Consider the following 19,611-nt stretch of genomic DNA (forward strand, 5'->3'; position numbering starts at 1 on the left):
CTACCTATTGGAATCCTTGCCTTCTTTCAAGGTTTAGGTCAAATGGTGCAGTGGACAGAGAATGCCAGCCCTGTAGTCAGGAAGACCTGAGTTCTCACTAGCTGTGTGATCCTCGGCAAGTCACTTAATCCTGTTTGCCTCAATTTCCTCATTTATAAAGTAAACTGGAGAAGGAAATGGAAATCCACTCCATTATCTCTGCCAAGAAAATCCCAGAAAAGGGGTCATGAGGAGTTGGACACAATTGAAATGACTAAACAACAGCCACAACCAAATTAGGTTAAATGCCACTTCCATGAAGCCTTCTCTCATTCCCAAAGCCAATAAGAGCTATCATTTCATTGGGTACTCAGGCTCCCCTCAAGGAGCCTATATTCCAAACCAGTCATCTGGGCACAGTCAGAATCTTGACTGGTTATATAGCAGAGAAAAAAAATCAGCAACATATTACAAGAAAAAATAAAGATGCAGAGGGACAAATCCAGTACTTTGAGTAGATCCTCTGTGCAGGATTGGTGGGAGGCCATGAATGAAAAGAGGCCAGGGTGAGGTGTAGATGTAACAGTGGAGGGACCACCCACCTCAGTGAGATCCTAAAACTATGGAATTATAGCAGTGAAGTGGAAAGAGCTCTGGCTCTGTATTCCAAGGACCTCAGTTAAAATCCCACTTCTGAGGCTTTCTACTGGATAACTTCGGGCAAATCACTTAAGTTCTCTGTATCTCAGTTTTGTGAGAGTTGGATGCAGTTGTCTCTGAGGTTCCTTCTAGAGCTGTGATTTTATGGAATAAGCAAGCGCAGATGACTGAACACACAAATGAGTAAGCCCTGTGAGAGCAGTCAGACTCCCGAAGCTCAGGAGCTGAGGCTGAGGATGAAATCTAAAGATACCTTCCCTCCTCCTCCTCCTCTCCCCCTCTTTCTTTCCATTGCTTTCTTACTTTTCCTTCTCCTTCTTTCCCTCCCTTTCCCCTTCTCTGTCTCCCTCTCCCTCACTCCCTTCCTCTCTCCATTCCTACCATCTCTCTCTGTACTATCCTTCCCAATCTCCCTCTCCCACCTTTTCTCTCTCTCTACTTCCTGCCCTCCCTCTCTCCCCTTATTTCTCACTCTCTCACCGTTTTCTCTCCTTCCCTCCTGCCTTCCCTCCCTCTCTCTGTCTCTTCTCTCTCTTCCTCTTTCCCTCCCCTTTTCTTCCTTTATCTTTATCCTTTGTTGCAAGAGAAGGGAAGAAGCATTAATATAGCACCTACTGTGTGTTAGACATTACAAATATTATTCCATTTAATCCTCTCAACAACCCTGGGAAAAGGGAGAGGAGGGAGAAGAATCACATTTGGAAATGAAAATGATGTAAAAACAAAACACATCAATACTTCTTTTCCTTAAAAGAAAGGCAAGGATACCAAAAGTACCTTCAAAGTGATATTGAACACATAGTTAAAAATAGTCTCAGAGCTGCAAGGAGATGCCAAGGTCTTGTAGCCCAACCCTAGCTGAAGCATGAATCAATCCCCTGCCCAACATGGGCTCATAGATCCAAAGCTGGAGGCAAACTTGGAGGCATCTAGTCCAACATCTAATTTTACAGATAAGACCAGTGATCCCTAAAAAAGACTTTCTTACCAAAGGTCACTCAGGTAGTAAGTGACAGAGTGCTGATTTGATGATGTGACTCTAAATCCAATGTTATTTCCGTGATACCACAGTCTATTCTTACCTATTATCATTAAGCCTCTGCTTGAAAGATGTTCCTAGTGTTGGAGAACTTGCTCCTCCTGACACAGCATATGTGGGGATATTCTTTGATTTTTAGCAAATTCTGCAATCTATTCTAATCTGATATAATCTCCTAGTATTAGACTGTGAGTTTATCAAAAAATAATATTTTATTTTCCTCCCAATTACATGTAAAAATAATTTTAACATTCTTTCCCCTCAAATTTTGGCAAATTCTCTCCCTTCTCCCTCTCATTGAGAAGGCAAGTAATTTGATGTAGGTGATACATGTGTAGTCATGCAAAACAATATTTTCATGTAAGTCCTATTGTGAAAGAAAACACAACCAAAAACCCCAAGAAAAATAAAGAAAACGCCTGCATGTTCTTTCTCTGAGGACAGATAGCATTTTTTCATAAGTCCTTGAGAATCATCTTGGATCATTGTATTGCTGAGAAAAGCTAAGTTATTCACAGCTGACTATTACGTAATATTGCTGTTACTGTATACAATGTTCTTCTGGTTCTGCTCATTTCACTTTGCATCAGTTCATGTAAGTCTTTCCATGTTTTTCTGAGAGACTGTGAGCTTCTTGAGAGCAGAGACTATTTTCGTCCTTCTCTGCATCCCCATTGCTTAGCACAATGCCTGATGTTTTTTGGTTATTGTCCAGTTGTTTTCAACTCTTCGTGACCCCGTTAGGGGTTTTCTTGGCAAAGAGACTGGAGTGATTCACCATTTTCTTCTCCAGCTCATTTTACAGAGGAGAAAACTGAGACAAAAAGGGTGAAATGACTTGCCCAGGGTCACATTGCTAGTAAGTGTCTGAGGCTGGATTTGATTTCAGGACTTCCAACTCCAGGCCTGGCGCTTTATCTACTATGCCACTTAGCTTCTGTAAGACCTTTAGCAATGTATATTTTTGTTACTTAACCTCTTTGGGAGATTTGAACTCAGATCTTCCTGACTCCAGACCCAACACTCTATCCACTGCACCATCTGGTTCCCCAAAATAAATGTTCATTGACTGCAGTGTTTTTGGAAGCTCTCAGCTATTACTTGTTAAATATCTGTCCAGAGCAGCAAAACATGGACTGTTTGTTTCCTGCCCCTCTTTTTCCCCCCTCCCCCACCTCCTACTGCTTCCATCTGTGCTTGTCTGTGGAGATTTTATTGGGGGGGGGGGGGGGAAGACTGTTCTCTGAGTTTAGAACTCTGTTGGCAGGACTCTGTCTTCTAGTTTTCAGGTTAGAAAGACCCATGGTGTGGTTTTCTCCAAGCTAGCCTCAAGACCCTAGTGTATTAATACTGAAACAGACCATTTTTCTCTGTTCAAGCCTATCTGGTCACTGCAGTGGTGAGTTGGGCTGTGATGGATTGGATTGGGGTCAGATTTGGGAGGTTGGAGAAATGACAGGAACCATTTGGAATCTAGTCTTCAATTTTAGAACAGGCGCGAAAGAGACACACACACACACACAGAGGAACAGACATAGACAGAAGGAAGAAATGGGAAATAGAGAAAAAGAAAAGAAGAAATATTCTATCTCTTCTTGGCTTTTTTAAGAAGAAATTTCCAAGCTCTGATTATATCAATATCAATTGAACACATTTCTCATTTTTAGTAGGTTATTTAATTTTGTTCAAATGATACTCTGGAATTAAAAAAAAATTAATTTCACTTTGCAACGTCTTCCCCCTTCCCTTTTCACAACAGAACCCTTGTCTACAAGAGCAAGCATATGTGCACGTTGTTGTTTCCTTGTAAGCTCCTTGAGGACAGGGGCTGTTTTTGCTTTCTCTTGGTATCCCTAGGGCTTAGCACAGTGCCTGGCACATAGTAAACACTCAGCAAATGCTTGTTGATTAACTGATCTTCCCAGTGGAGAAGAGTCCAGCAAAACAAATCAACACATTGGCCATTTCTGACAACAAATACCTCATTCGGGACCTGCTGTCCACCACCTCTTCCCTGGAATATGGGAGGCTCGCTACTTCTTGAATTTTCATAAATTTTTTGGTCAATCAACAAACATTTATTAATAACAGACTACTATGTGTCAAATATTGTGCTTACCCTGGGGATATAAATATAAAGCAGGACACTGATGGGGAAATTCCTCTAGCAACAACATATAGACATTGCTGCTGTTAGAGAGTTTCCTGATGAACTGAGAGATTATGGGACTTGCTCTTGTTCACACAGTCAATCTATGTCAGAACTAGAACCTGAACCTGGGTCTTCTTAACTCTGAAATGACCTTTCTGACTCATGAATCTCTGCTGACTCCCATCGTCTTGGACCTAAGTCAATTAGATTTTTAAAAATTATTGTGGCAAGCACTGTACTGGTTACCATAATTTTGTCCTTCATCCTTCATTCTTGAAGAGGACCAATGCCTTAACAGTGTATTGTGTTCTTGATTTGTCCATGAATTGGATTTATGTGAGGCAGAGTTACGTCAAGTTAGCAGCCTCATTCTCTTCCAGAGTCATCAGACATAAGTCACTATGACTGTCAATGGCCTGGGATGCAGTGGATGACCTTGGTGTCTTTGATGCCTGTCCAGCATCTGCTTCAGGTGCCTTCATGGCCATTGGAACAAATTGTTCTCACATACCCATTCTTCACATCCTTGGGGGAGACATCCCCCTAACTCACAGATACATTTGAAGTCTGTTGGTTACTTCTGGCTCAGAGGATGATAATTTTACTTAAGAAATGGTTTGCTGAGCATATGAATAATATTAATAAAAATATTACACAATAATGATTTACCTTCTTAAGAGAACAAACTATTTAGTCTTGTCAAGCTCCCTAGTTACAGCCATGTGTTTTTATTGTTGTCCATGGAACTGCTCTTTTATTGGGAACTCAGGGTATCAACAAGGCCAATTTCTGTCCTGCCAGTCATTCATTTTGAGTTCCCTGGGGCACTGGGAGGGTAATTGAGCTTCCTGAACCACCCACCCCCATCAGATTTGCTCTCTATCCACCATCCAACACAACCTCTAATCTTAAAATCACAGTAATAGCTATTTACCCTTCTCTGTATTCCCAAGTGCTCATACAGCAAGAGTTTAATAAATGCATGTTGACTGACTTGATGACTGACATTTATAATGGGCTATATGAATCACAAAGTGCTTTCCATACATTATCTTCTTTGTTATTCATAAATACACTATGAGAAGGGTATGTGTGTGTGTATGTGTGTCCGTGTGCGTGTGCATACTATAATTGCTTTTGTGTCCATTTTTTACCCCCAGTTAAAAAATTAAGGGGTGGAGAGATGATATTGAATTGGACCTAGACTTCTGGAAGAACTGACCCTCTGACTCAATTTCTTGCATTTTCTTTTCTAAAAGATATTCAGTATAACAGGAGAATTTCTAATATGGCTCCTTTACATTATCAATCTGGAGTTGGGAGGAATCTTGGAGGCTATGATTCCAACTCTCTCATTTTACGGATGATACGTGGGAACGTCATAGGACTCACCCATGGTCACAGCTCGTAAATGTGAAGGGTGGGTTTTCAAACCCAGGTCACTTCTTATTCTAATTATACTGAGGGCAAAAAATAATCACAAGACCTCAAGATCCTACAGAGATTTGGGATTCAGCTCTTCCAAATGCAAATCCAGGGTTCTACACTTCCTCACTGTCAGGGTCTCAGGTTTCTGGGTCACCATCTTCCAGTTTGCCTGTCAAGTGTCTCCTTGTCTCCTTGGTCAACTCCTCACTGTTGAATCTCAAGGGACTAGTAAAGCAGTTACATAGAAAACTCAAAGAATTATAAGCCAGGATGGAGGATCCCTTTCTTCTCTCCATGGAGAGGTGAGGGACGATGTGGAATGTTGCATATGCTCTCAGGGTCACTTTGTCAGTGTTTTTTAACTTTTTCTTCATTACAAGAGAGAATTCTGGGGAGTTGGACAGTTTCATTTGGAGATGGAGACATTAGAAATGCTCTTTAGAGTAAAATAAATATTGTGGGATGGGGAGGAGGAAAAAAAATCATCTGGTTGTATTTAGGTACAAAGAGATTTTTTAAAACCCAAGTTGCTGAATTCTTTTCTTTTTTTTTTTTGTTCTGGGTTTCCTTAAAACGAACATCCTTCTTTAAAAAAAAACCACACTGAATTAAAATTCCTCCTCTGCTTGAGGGAGATAGCTTTTGTCCTCCTTTTGAAGACTTAGTGACAAACCTGTTTCAGCCTGAATCTTCCAGGTGTAATTCTCAAAAGAGATTGTCTAACTCAGAACTGATCCTGCCCTTCAAATCCTGGGACCCAAAGTTCCTGGGGGGTTGGTGGATGAATTGGCAAGGACTATGCATTGCTATTATTATCATTATTAACCCACAGAAGACCCAGCCCACACATTAAGTAAATACTTGTTGAATTGAGCTAACAGGAAATTTTGCTACTGTTTGTTTCTGATTCTTTAAAAGGGGTTTTCCATGGAAAAACCTCCTGATATCAGGGTTTCTAGCCTTACCTTCAGATAGACAACAGCCAGAAGACAAAGCCATTCAGACATTTGGAAAATATCCGTTCCCTGGGCACATGTCTTTTCAGTGAACAAATCCCTTTGAGGTCTAGGATGTGAGTTGCTAGACGTGTCACAATTACAGAATGCATGGTTATTTCTAGAAATTACCCTGAATGATGATGATATTAGCAGCCAAGTTTTGCAAATTTTTTCACAAATATCTCATTTGGTCCTCACAACAACCTTGGGAGGTAGATGCAATTAATTATCCCCCTTTACAGATGAGGAAACTGAGGCAAGTGGAGGGTAAATGACTTGCCTAGGACTACACTGCTACTAAGTATCTGAACTTATAGGCTTGAATCTAGGATTTCTTGATTTGGAGGCCAACTCTCTACTGGAGGCAGTGAATAATAGCCTAATCACTCTCCATAAAATAACTTTTTATATAAAAATTACTTTGTATATTTTTATGTATTTAAATTGCTTTGTATATCCCCCATAAAAGTTACTTTGTACATGTTTGTGTATATAAAAGTTACTTTGTATATATATCTTTCCATACATAAAAGTTACTTTGTATATGTTTTTGTATATTTCTCTGTACCCATGTTATCCTTCACATCAGAATATAAGCTCCTTGCAGGCAAGGACTTGACTTTGCTTGTATAACACTTAGTAAGGGCTTAATAAATATTTGCTCACTAATATCTGACTAGGGAGAGGGACTAAAATATCAGAATCTCTGATCGCTCCTCCCTGCCCCACCCCTCCTTGTACTTACTGGGATTAGGATGTCACTATCCCAGAGGATCAGTGGAAAAGATGGAGAGATAGCTGGTGAGGATGTACTCAGTAGCCCCATGGTAAAAGCTGCCCTTTACTAGTATTATTAAATGTGAGACTAACTTTATCCATTTTTAAGCAAATGTTTCAGGGATTGGAACATAAGGCTTCACAAATGGCCCCATTCTAATACAGAGGAATTTGTTTTCCATTTGACTGTACCTTGCTTTCTGAGAAGTCTGCAGTTCAATCCAGGTTAGATATGAAAGGGGTACTGTGGTCTGAGAGGCAAAAAAAAAAAAAATTACCTTTCAGACGGGTTATAAATGACATGTTTATTAATTAGATCTCCCAACTGACATTGGTTCTTGGCTGAGAGGCAGAAGCACAAGCTGGGTTTTTCCACATGGGCTTTTTTTCTTTTCAGACTTTTTTTTTCTAAGTTGGGGGTGAAGCAGGAAACTCCCCAATCAAGCTTTCATCTTTGTTCTATGGTGATCCAAGGACAAACTCATCCCTGGTCTAATGAGGAGTTTGGCCCGCTCTTTCAAAATTCTTATTCAAAACCATTAATGGTGTTCCCAAAAGTGAAATTGGTGCTGGAGATAAATAATGAATAGGTCCAGTGATAATTGCTGATTTTCTGTATTTACAGAAAATGGTTACATGTACAGTATTGCTCTTTCCTCTGAAGAGGAAAATGTGGTAATTATCATCGTTATTTATCTACTTTTTTATTTTAATGACTAGCGATTCCCATATTTTTTATTGCTCAACAAAAACAAAAACAATATTTACCTCTAAGACAAGTTGATTCCAGTGTCATTAAAATGCATTTGCATATTAATATCAATGCGCTCAGTGTGCAAAGAATAAATATAAGGTGTTTGCATTTTTTTTTGATATAGCCCATCTGTTCAGATGAAGACAGAAATAGCAACTCTGAGACTGGATCATTTTTGCTTCCTGGGATGTGTTAACTTTCATTTGAGTGTTAAAGCAATGCCTTTTCCCATCTAAGAGCAATTTAACAAAGATGGCATTGTTACTCCCCTGCTCAAGAGGCTGCTTTGGCTCGCTATGCCTCTAGCACAAACTACAAATTCTTCTGTTTGACATTTAAAACATTCAGTTTGGTTCTGATCTATCTTTCTTTTTTAAAATAATTTTTTAAGTATCTTTTGTTTTTACCACCTTCCCTTCCCCTCTTCCTCCCAGTGAGACACCCCCTATAATAAAGAATAAAAAATAAAGAGGAAAAAAATGGTTTGGCAAAACTAATCAACACATCAATCAAGTTTGACATCATATGCAGCATTCCATGCCCATAGTCTTCCACCTTTGCAAAGAAAAGGAGGAGATGCATTCTCATAGCTCTTCTTCAAGGTCAGGCTTGGACATAACTACAAAGCTCTTAGTTATTTTATTGTGTGTATGTGTGTGTGTGTGTGTGTGTGTGTGTGTGTGTGTAGAGTTCTTTCCATTTACATCATTGTAGTCATTGTGAATATTATTTTCTTTGTTTTGCTTACTTCCCTCTGCATCAGTATGTGTAAATCTTCCAACACTTCTCCTTACTTCTACTCATTGTTTCTTACAGAGTTGTTTCATTATAGGTACGTTCCATTCCATTCCTGTGCTACGTTTTTTTTAGTTGTTTTCCACTCACTGGGCATCTACTTTCTTCTGAGTTTTTGCTACTATGGAAATTAGTGCTATAAATACTTTGGCATATGTAAGACTTCCCATCATCTATTTGACCTCCTTGGGGTGTATGCCTAGCAGTAGGATCCTGGGTCAAAGCAATTGGACATTTTAGTTATTTTCTTAGGATAATTCTAGCTTTCTTTCCACAGCTCCTTTGACAGTGTATTGGTAGTATAAATATCTTTCCATAACCTCTTCAACATTGACTAACACTATTTTTTGTTGTCTTTGCCAATTAGCTGGATGCAATATGAAATCTCAGAGTTGTTTTGATTTGTATCTCTCTTGTTATTAGTAATTTAGGGCATTCTCTTATATGATTGTTAATAGTTTGCAATTCTTTTTTCAAGAACTGTTGTTAATATACCACTCATTCATTGAGAAATAATAACTAACATAATATTATGCATAATATTAATGTAATAATTATTCTTACTATAGATAGCATTTATATAGTTCTTTAAGCTTTATAAATTATTTTATATATATTATCTCATCTGATCCTCATAGCAACTCTGTGACTTAGGTGCTATTATTATCCCCATTTTATAGATGAGTTAAGTGAGGCTGATCTTTCAGAGTAAGTGATTTACCATGGTCACATTCTTATTAAGTGTCTAATGCAGAAGTCAAACTCAAGCCTCCCTGATCCCAAATCCAACACTATTCACTGTGCCACCAACTGCTGATGGCTCTTGGCTTAATATATTTGTATTAATTCCCTATATATATTGGATAGCAGAACTTTAACAGAGATATATGATACAATGATTTCCTTTTTCTTAGACTAACTTCATGGTCATGGGAAGGGCTTTACATACCTCTTTTTGACAGCTCCAACCACTGAGACAAATATGGGCCAATAAATCAATCAGTCATCCATAAAGCATTCATTAAGTAACTACCAATTGCCAGGCACTGTGCTAGGCACAGTGACAAAGATGGGCATGACAATCCCCTGCTCTCCATGCAAGTAGTAGTCATTGATAAGAATTGACTTCAGGATGTTCTGAGAGTAGATTTGTGCCTGAAAAGTTCATTCTAAGACATAATCCATATCTAAGAGCAGCAGAGACTCCTGGGAAAGGATGGAACCCTCACACGTATAGTGCACCCAATGGCCAATGGTGTATTGTCCCATTGGTGAGCTGCTGAGCTTCTGTAACTGGACGTCCTTCAGGTTCAAGGTCTTCCATAACCAGGGTCATGAACCACATTGCCCATCATCTTGACTTTTGTCCTGCTTGTGGACTTCGATGACTTTGGAAGAGAGAGTGAAGCTAATGACTGTGAATTTCCACCTCACTTAGATCCAATTCACTCCAAAGTCAAGTTTAGCACTCTATGCTGTCTTCTTTGAAAATGAAGGATCAAAAACATGCTAGAATTAGTAGATTTACTGAACCCCTGGAACTTTGGGGTCCTGTTCAAGGATTTGGAGGAGGAGGCGGCCAGTTATAACTGAGTTTCTCCCTTCCTGCTACGTGTGTATACTTCGCATCCTAATGTAGTACAAAGTCTCAGGGGAGACCTGAAAACTGAGCTTCTGTATTTTTTCTAGAGCAGAGACCCATTGGATTTATCTATGGATCTTTCTGAGCTTTGTTAATAATGAGATTGGGAAACATACTGACATCTCTAGCTTTCTAGGCTTGAACATAAAACGGGAATCTCTTTTCATCTATCAGTGACTAGAGTACTTCTCCATCTGAAGCAGTGGGGGTGGTGATGGGGATCAAGGGGGGAATGAGGTCAGCTTTCTTTTCTTTCCTAGCTGACTACTGAGGCAAAGTAATTCAAGGCAGTGCTCATTGTGCAGAAATAGACAATGGGCATCTCAGCAGGGAGATGGGAACACAGAAGCCTTGTTTACGCAGGGCTCTACAGTTTTGAAAATGTTTTTCACGATTGTCCCCATATTCACTGACATATGGTGCTCTGAGATTTTCAAAGCACTTTATCTACAGTATTGAATTTGAGTTTCACAACAAGATGACCTTACCATCTGCCCTGCCTTCACGCCTTCCAGACTCACAGCACTTCCCAATTCTGACACTAATAACCTGTATGATCTGACCCACTGGCGTAGCCTAAGGAACCTTAAGGTTAGCCTTTCCATCTACCCTCCTGCTGTGTCCTTTGAACTCTTGGGTCTTTTCATCCATCAGGCAGTTGAACTTTCTTTTACGTTGTCATCTCCTCCAATTAGAAGGTGAGCTTCTTGAGAGTAAAGGCTGCCTCAATTTTTCTATTTATATCTCCAGCACTAAGCACAGTATTTAGCATATAATAAACTCTTCATCAACGATTTTTTATTCATTTAACAGCCCTAGGTGCTGGGCCTGGCTGATATTACAATCCTCATTTTACAGATGTGGCAATGAAGCTTAAGGCGATATGCCTATGGTCACGCAGCTAATTGACATCAAAGGCAGGATTTGAACCCTGAGTCTTTCTGAAAATGAGAGAATCAAAGAATATTAAACTGGAGAGGGGACGTAGTGTGAGATATCTAGTCCAACCTCCTCATCTAACTAATGAGGAATTAGAGGCCCAACTATTACTATCCTTTTTATTGATGAGGAATATGAGGTTTGGAAGGCTTACATGATTTATACAAGATCAACTGTGGCAGAACCAGGACGAGAATTCAAGTTTTTGGTACTAAACCTGGAGTTCCTTTATCAACCTATTCAAAGAACAGTAAGAATGTATTGGAGAATACGTTATTTATTATTGTTATTTATATATTTATATTTCTTATTATATTATATATAATTATAATTATATATTTATATGTAAATATATAATTATTATCTATTATATAAAATATATTATTATTATTTTATTTATATAGCACTTGCTTTATATACAATATTTACTTTGAATCTCACCACAACCATGTGATATAATTGTTCTGGGCATTGTTTCCTTTTAAGAGATTAAGAAACTGATGGTCTGAGAGGTTCGAAGCAACTAAGTGGCCCAGTGGGTAGGGCAGTGAGTCAGGGTTTGCAGTCAGGAAGAACTGAATTAAAATCCTGAGTCAAATATTTACTAGCTGTGTTAATCTGGGCAGCTCACTTAACCTGTTTGCCTCAGTTTCCTCAATTGCACAGCACCTACCTCCCAGGGTTGTAAGAATCAAATGAGGTAATATATGTAAAATACTTAGCACATAGTAAGTGCTATATAAATGTTAGCTATTATTAATTGCCTGTGGTCACATAACTAGCAAATGTCAGAGACAGGATTTGAACCCAGAACTTAAGGGAACATGTTCAATTTCCAGTTAATTTTTTGAAGGGACATTAGACTTCCAGCAAGGAAACCCTCTAGAAGTGCCCATTACACCTTCTCAGTAACATAGAGCTTTATCCACAGCATTCAAAACTTCTCCATTTGCTGTAACCAATGGTTCCAATATGGATGGTGTGGTGACTGATGGAGAACCTAGTATTCTTGGTGTATGTCAGGCCAAAATGAGCACAACCAGCAGAGAATTGAACCGTTTCGTTACCTGGAGATATTTCGATGTTAAGGAACTTGCCCAGGGCAATAAAATCATTACGTGACAGAAGCAGGATGTGAACTCAGGTCTTCTGACTCTGAGGCTGGATCTCTGTTCATTACAACTGGGGTTACCTCCCCCAACAATTCACATAACCATCAAATAATATTCAGAGACTGGCTCCTAGGGGCAAGATATGCATGGGGATAAATGTTGAATAAGAGAGAATCTTTTCCTGCAAGGAGTTTACAACCCAGCTGCGGAGAGAGAAAATACAGTTAAATTATAATGGTTAATCAGAGTTTAGTACAATGCTACAGAAACCAAGAGGCATTCATTCAATCAGTCAGTGCATTACTAGAAACCAAGACAACCTGTGAATAGTTAAATTGCACAGTGGAAATTAAAAAGGAAGACACCACTGACACTAGGACATGAAACTCTTTGAGATTGACTCTGATGTTACTTCTGCAATCTGTGTTTAACCAGTTTGATTCTTTTCCAGACTCATCTATTTGGTTCAACAAATGTTTACTATGTCTATGATGTAGAGGGAAACCTGGCATAGTGAATGGAGACCCAGCCTACAAATCAGAACGACCTCGGAATATTTATAACCTTTATGCCTTTAAGCAAGTTACCCAACCTTTCTGGGCCTCAGTTTCCTTATCTGTAAAATGAAGAGGTTGGGCTGATTGCCCTCTGGGGTCTTTTCCAGATATAGATCTATGATTGGTGTTGTAGTTAGAGATAGCATGAGCAAAGGAGGGAAATGAGAGATGAGTATGGAGGCTGCCAACAGCACTCCAGTGTGATTGCTTATGGTACTCGTGGAGTGGAGCAGTGTTGTTTGATTACTTTTAGTGCTAGTGACTAGAACTGTGGTTTCCTAACTATTGGAAACTCCCTCTACCAATATAGGTCTGCACCTTCTTTGCAACTTAGAGCCCCTAAGAGCAGCCTGGGGGCACTCAAAGGCTGTAACTTGCCCAGAGTCCCACAGTAAGGAAGTGCGAGAGACTGGGCTTGTACCCTGCTTTTCCTAGTTCTGGGGCGATTACTATCTGTTCTTCCCCTTGCCTCTATTAAGATAATTTACCTGTCTAATTTTTCTTTCTCTAAAAAGTTATTAGAAAGTGTTCCAAATAGCATCTTTAAGGTGTTATATAGTGATTCAAGGCAAAAAAAACTTAGCCAAATGACTCCGTCCTAAAGTCTCCTTCAGGGAGAAATCAATCTTAAGCAGAGCAGGGGCTGGGGAGAGGCAGGAAGATTTAGACAGGGAGTATTTACACTTAGCTTTGCTAGCCAGGAGAGGCATTTTGACTTTGCACTCTATTAGACCTTCTTGGGAATGAAGAAAGATTTTCTTTGAGTATCTTATTTGGAAAAATCCAAGGCATTATCAAGGATGGAGCAGAGTTTGGTTAATCCTTCCCTTTTTCTGCTAATCTCTTTATGTAAACACAAGTAAATAATCACAGAGCTGTGGGGATGAAGGGAAATACCGAGTGAGTCCCAGCTACCAAACCACAGGACAGAGCAAATACAGGGAAAGAAAATAAGGAACACGGTAGTCAACTCTTTAATACCCCACTACTGATATATTACCTTAATCCCTTTTGGAGGAATTTATGCATGGGCTAAAGGTTGGACTAGATACCTTTGGAGTTTTCTCACTAGGTATGTGACCACAAGCAAGTCACCTAACCTCTCATTGTCTTCCATTTCCTTACCTATAAAATGAAAAGTCTGGGAGTAAATGGCTTCTGAGCTCCTCCATAGCCCTGGATCTCTGATCTTGTCCCCTCTCTGGCCTCAGTTTTCTCAGGTGTAAATGAGGGGGTTGAACTAGACAGACCATGGAGGATTCTTCCAGTTCTAAATCTGTAATCCCATTGTACTCAGATGCTAACAACTCTAGCTTTCTATGAACAGAAAAGCATGAACTCTAGACATGTACTTTCAATCTCCTTACAAGGACTTCTGGGCCACCCCTGTTCAGAATATAGGAGCTCAGGGTAGTCATCTCCCCTCCCCCTGCCCTCTTTTGGCAATTGACTTGCTATCCCTTCCCCTTATTGGACATTTAGCATATAGTGATAGGGGACCCATGACTTTATTGATACAGGGAACTCCTAGGTAAGGAAACTCCACCAAGGCTGGTCCGTCCCTGCTCTGAAACTTGTAGCCTTAGAGTTGCTTAAATATATGTGAAGTGACAATCCTCGGGGTCACACAGTCAGTATATGTCAGATGGCAGTTGAATCCAAATCTCCTTGGCTTCCAGGAGAGCTCTCTATCCACCAGGTAATGTCTCTCCTAGTGTATGCAAGTATATCCTGGTATTGTCTATTGCTAGGTGATGCGGATAGGTATATGCTATACAAATTTCCTCCCTGCCCAAGGTCATTTCAAAATAGTTTACATTCATATAGTAGCAGGTGTGGCTTTGTCAAGGTGAGCCAGACATGGAGGTATGTTTACTAAGTAAATGTCCTTATTCTTTAATGTTTGACACCTACAGCAGTATGAGATTTTCATACGGCACATTGGGTTATTTGACCCTCATAACCTATGGCGTAGAATGTGCTGCTATTTATGCAATTTATCTGCATTTTATGGTTGAGGATCAGAGAAGTTAGCTGACTTGCTCAAGGTCACATAGCTTATAATGTCAATGACAGAACATGAGCCCATCTGTTCTGACCTTGGGGGCCAGATGCCGAGTAAGTGTGTTGCATTAATGGAGCTAAACGTCTCATTCTGTACTCTGAGCCTGTCACGTCTCCATCAGGAGACGGGAGGCATACTTTGGCTCTGGTCCTCTGGAAGCATAGTTGGTCATTGTGTCAGTCAGAATTCTCAAGTCTTTGAAAATTGCAGTGCTTTCTCTTTATAGATAAAGGAACTGAGACTTAGGTCAAAAGAGTCATTCATGGCCACTAATTATCAATTAAACTGGTACTAGAATCTTAGTGTTTGATATATTAGGTCTTCTATCTCTGGACAACCCTCCAAGCCTTTTCCTGACTATCCCTGTTTTTAAATGTTGTAGTAACTGAGAGCCATGGAAAACTTGGCAGCAAATCCCACATGTGACTCTTATGGCAATGTATTTCATGTTCTCTCTGTACTCTTTTGACAATTACTTATTATCAATTGTATATTATAAATATAAATTATCATGACTTTTGTCAATTACTTATTATCAATTGGATAAGGTTTCCAAACTTGACCCAAGTGTAGCAGGAGACCTTATTGTCCTCATGTCTGCCTTTCCAATGGTCAGAAGACATCAGAGCAGGTGAATCTCTTCACCGCAATCAGGGGACATCCTGTGGCATTGGGCTACTTTGATGGGTTGAAAGTTCCCACAGACCATCTACCCCGCTCCCAGAAGCAGCTCTTGGTGTAACGGAAGCAATGTCCCTTCAGTGGCTTTGAATTTGGTACATCATGCCCCTGCCCTGTGGTTCTCAAGCAGCTTCTAAGTATTTTTAGAAGCTCTGCTTTCTTGAGTCTTCATGGCAGATTCCCCTGTTGTTTTTTGGCTCAGTGAGATCTGTTCAACCATTACAGATAGGAAACCATTTGCAAATATCTCTAAAATGCTTGTGTTCTTGCAAATGTAAGCCAAGCTCAACAGCACTCTCAAAGACTTTTGGTATTTATGTACTTGAGCTTTCTAAGTTGTAGGGCATGACAAGCATTACAAAATATACATGTCTTGTTGGTTTGTTTAATGTTTTAGTGATTTTTTAAAAAGAAGATACCACTGTCATTTCCCCAAATCCCACAACTAAAAAATCCTTGACTGTAGTTAGAGGATCTGGATTCAAATTTAACCTCTGACTCTACTTCTGTGACCTTAGTCAAATCACTTAAATCCTCTGGGCCTCAGTTTCCTCATCTTTAAATTAAGGAGATTGGTCTAGATGAATTCTCAGGATTCTTCCAGCTCTAGACCTATATTTTGGTCATTCTGGCAAAGAAATCCTCTCTTGTAACAAAATACCTTAACATTTGAGCAAAACAAGCAATCACAGTGGATTGCATCTGATACTGTATTTAATACTCTGTATCTATGGACCACCACCTCTCTTCTAAGAAGACAGAAGTATGGGAAATTCACATTCCATGGTTCATGAAACTCAGAGGTTTTTTTCTTGTTGCCATGCTTTTCAGAGTTTCTAGTTCTATGTCTCTTCAAAGTCAGGTGGAATTTTCACCCTCCCTCCTTGCTCCCACCTAATGACTGATAGTCACAGTCACAGAGTATATGATATCTCTTGTTCTTACAATGTACACCATCCCACACAATTCTCCAAGCCACCAGTATTTCTAACCTTTTCCTTTCTCTCAATGTATATTATGCAGTCACCTGTAAGCATTTCCTTTTTATGTCTTGTCTAGTTTGTCTTCCCCAACAGAGAGAAGGGCAGTGGACTTGGGATCAGAGAACATGAGCCTCTGTTCTGACTCTGTACTTACTAGCTATATCAACACTCTAAACTTCATATTACAGTTGAGAGTTGAAAGTGATGATCTGTTACCAGCTCTATCATTTTGTGATGCTCAGTTGAATTCATTCAATAACTATGTTTTCTTCAGTGCAATAACTAGCATTTACTGAAATCCTAATATGATGCCTCATCAGGGTTTCTGAAGGTGAAGCCAGTATAGACTCTGGTCAGTCCTTACCAAGTTGGGAGGGGATTGAGGAAAGAAGCAGAGATAAAATATGTATCTATCATCTGAGGACCAGCCAAGCTAAGTTTGGCTCAAATTCTAGAGGGTCAATATCAGATTGGGTTCAGAGCAAGGAACTTTTCAGCCATGATGACTTTTGAAGACTATTTATAAAAACTCTCTACACCAGTTCAGAAAGAGATGAAATTGTGACTCCTTGATATATTGGGGTAATGACTAAACTTTAAACTCTCTGAAATGTAGCTTGAGGAAGTGTTTCTATTAGAGGCAGCCTCTTTAGTGGGAGTTCCCACACCAGCAAAGTCATAGCTTTGGTCCAAAAAGAAAAAAATTATCAAGTATCTGTGTAATATAATATTCAAGGCAATCTGCTGGGTGCTGGGGTTACAAAGACAAACACAACAAACTGACTTGTCTACCCTCAAGGGGCCTCCTTTCACCTAGAAGCTCTGCTTAGGCAATGGGTAGCCTAGAGTTCTGGGCAATATATGTGTTAGAACAACATGTGTTGCCAGATGTTGGACAGCGTTTTCAACAGTCACTTTTCTTTTATAAGGAACTTTATAAAAAAAACTTTCATAATAACTTTCTAGTGTATCATAAGGCTACAATATATTTTTCCCTTAAAAAAAGAAAAATCTTTTGACTTCACACAATTGCAGTTCTCTGTTGAAAGCCTTAAAAAATATCCCTTATGGTTTTCCCTTTAATACATAGAAAGAACTGACTTGTCCTCTGTTCCTTGTTGAATTTTGGGGTGAGTTGATATTAACATGTCTATTTTGTATAACTACTGTAAGAAGATGGTGCCGTATAGTGTCAAAAATCACTTTATGGATTCAAAACAGCATTGATAGATGTTTGCATAACTATAGAGATAATTCCAGGAAGCAGGTGCTGAACACTCAACAAAGGGAGCTATGAAATATAGATAGATAGTGGAGGGCAGCACCCAATTCTGAGAGCCACGAAAGAAAAAATAGGAAAGGCACTGTAAAGTCTTAAAGCTTGCTGATTCAAAGCCTGATGCTCATGCAGAGGAGCACAGGATTATAGATTTAGGACTTGAAGGGACCTTAGAGGACATTTAATTGTAATCTTTGACTTTATAGGTGTGCTAACTGAAGGTCAGCGAAATGAAACGATGTAGGTTCATGAGTTTAATATTGGAAGGAACCTCAGAGACGACTTAATCCAACTCCTTCACTTGATAGATGAGGAAACTAAAGTCCAGAAAGATTAGTGACTTGTCCAAGAACATACAGGTAGTAAATATCAGAGGCAACAATGTGCCAGAGTCAGCTTGAACCAGCTGGAGAGTGCTGGTTGTTAAATGTTCAGTGTGAGCATTTACACCTCTGAAATCGACCAGGGGCCAGTGTTACAAATCAACTCGATATATTATTTTGTAGATTATCTAGACATAATTAAGTGATGGAGAAAATGTCAGTAATGAAGATTGAACAAAAGTACAGGCATTCCCCTCCTGCTCACTCCTTTACCTGATTGTTAAATATTTATCATCAGGAGTGATATTTAAGCCCATGTCCTGATAACTGAAGACAACTCACACTGAGCAAGATGATGCAATGGAAAGAATGCTGGATGGAATCAGGAGACCTGGATTCTAGCTCCCAAGTCTGGCACTCACTCTCTGTGACCTTGGGCAAGTAAGTCAATTCATTTATAAAATCTATTGCTTGGACTTAGATGACTTACAGGCAGCTAGGTGGCACACTGTATAGATCACTGAGCCTGGAGTCAGGAAGACCTGAGTTCAAATCTGGCTTCAGACACTTCCTAGTTGTGTGACCCTGGACAAGTCAATTAACTCTGCCTCAGTTTCTTCATCTGTAAAATGAGTTGAAGAAGGAAATGGCAAACCATTCCAGTATCTTTGTCAACATAACCCCAGATAGGGTCACAAAGAGTGGGACATGACTGAAAATTAAAAACAGCAAGAGTTTAGGTTCATTCTCTGATTCCAGGCTACTCTCAAAGCTGACAAATCAAGAAACAGGGAGGGACCAACACTGATAGTTTCCTCCCCGAGAATGAAATTATAGGCCTTGTCTGCCCAGGCACTAATGTATGCCTTGCACTTTCTTCTGTGTGTCAATGTCATTTCCCCCATAGAACATAAACTGGTAGAGGGCAGGGATTTTTTGCCTTTATTTATATCCCAAACTTTTAACATAATGTGTGGCGTACAGTAGGAACTTAATAAATGCTAGTTGGTTGACTTAAGTCTTTGAAAGACTATTGTCCTGCTGCCCAGAGCTCTTGGCAGAGGGATTAGACTTGTCCTGCTGGCTCTCAAAGGTCTCATTTGGAGGAATGGGTCAAAGTGGTTGAAAGTGAAATTTTGACTTCAGGTAAGGAATGTCCTCTGGACAATTAAACTTGTTTGAAGGTAGGAGTGGGAGAAGGGAAGGAGAGAGTGAGGGGGAGGGAGGAGGGAGAAAGAGAGGGGGGGAGGGAGGAGGGAGAAAGAGAGGGGGAGAGGGAGGGGAAAAGAAAGAGAGAGGGGAGAGAGAGAGAGAGAGAGTTTTCTCATCACTAGAATTTTCAGATGAGGCTGTTGGAGATATTGTAGAAGGGATAATTGTTCAGTTACAAGTTGGCCTATAAAGTATTTTCCAAGTCAGAAACCAACATAACCTGAAACAATTCATGA

General features: G+C 39.7%; 1 protein-coding gene across 1 annotated transcript in view; it reads left to right on the forward strand.

Annotated features, from left to right (window-relative positions):
* Positions 1 to 19,611, forward strand: part of CHST11 (carbohydrate sulfotransferase 11) — a 398,541-nt gene that overhangs the window by 25,839 nt on the left and 353,091 nt on the right. The window contains exon 2 of the mRNA XM_072655793.1: positions 18,462 to 18,604. The gene's annotated coding sequence lies outside the window, so the exon portion shown is untranslated. The remainder of the gene's footprint in view (positions 1 to 18,461; positions 18,605 to 19,611) is intronic.

This window comes from Notamacropus eugenii, chromosome 3 (assembly GCF_028372415.1).
Source record: "Notamacropus eugenii isolate mMacEug1 chromosome 3, mMacEug1.pri_v2, whole genome shotgun sequence".
In the NCBI taxonomy this organism is placed as follows: Eukaryota; Metazoa; Chordata; class Mammalia; order Diprotodontia; family Macropodidae; genus Notamacropus; species Notamacropus eugenii.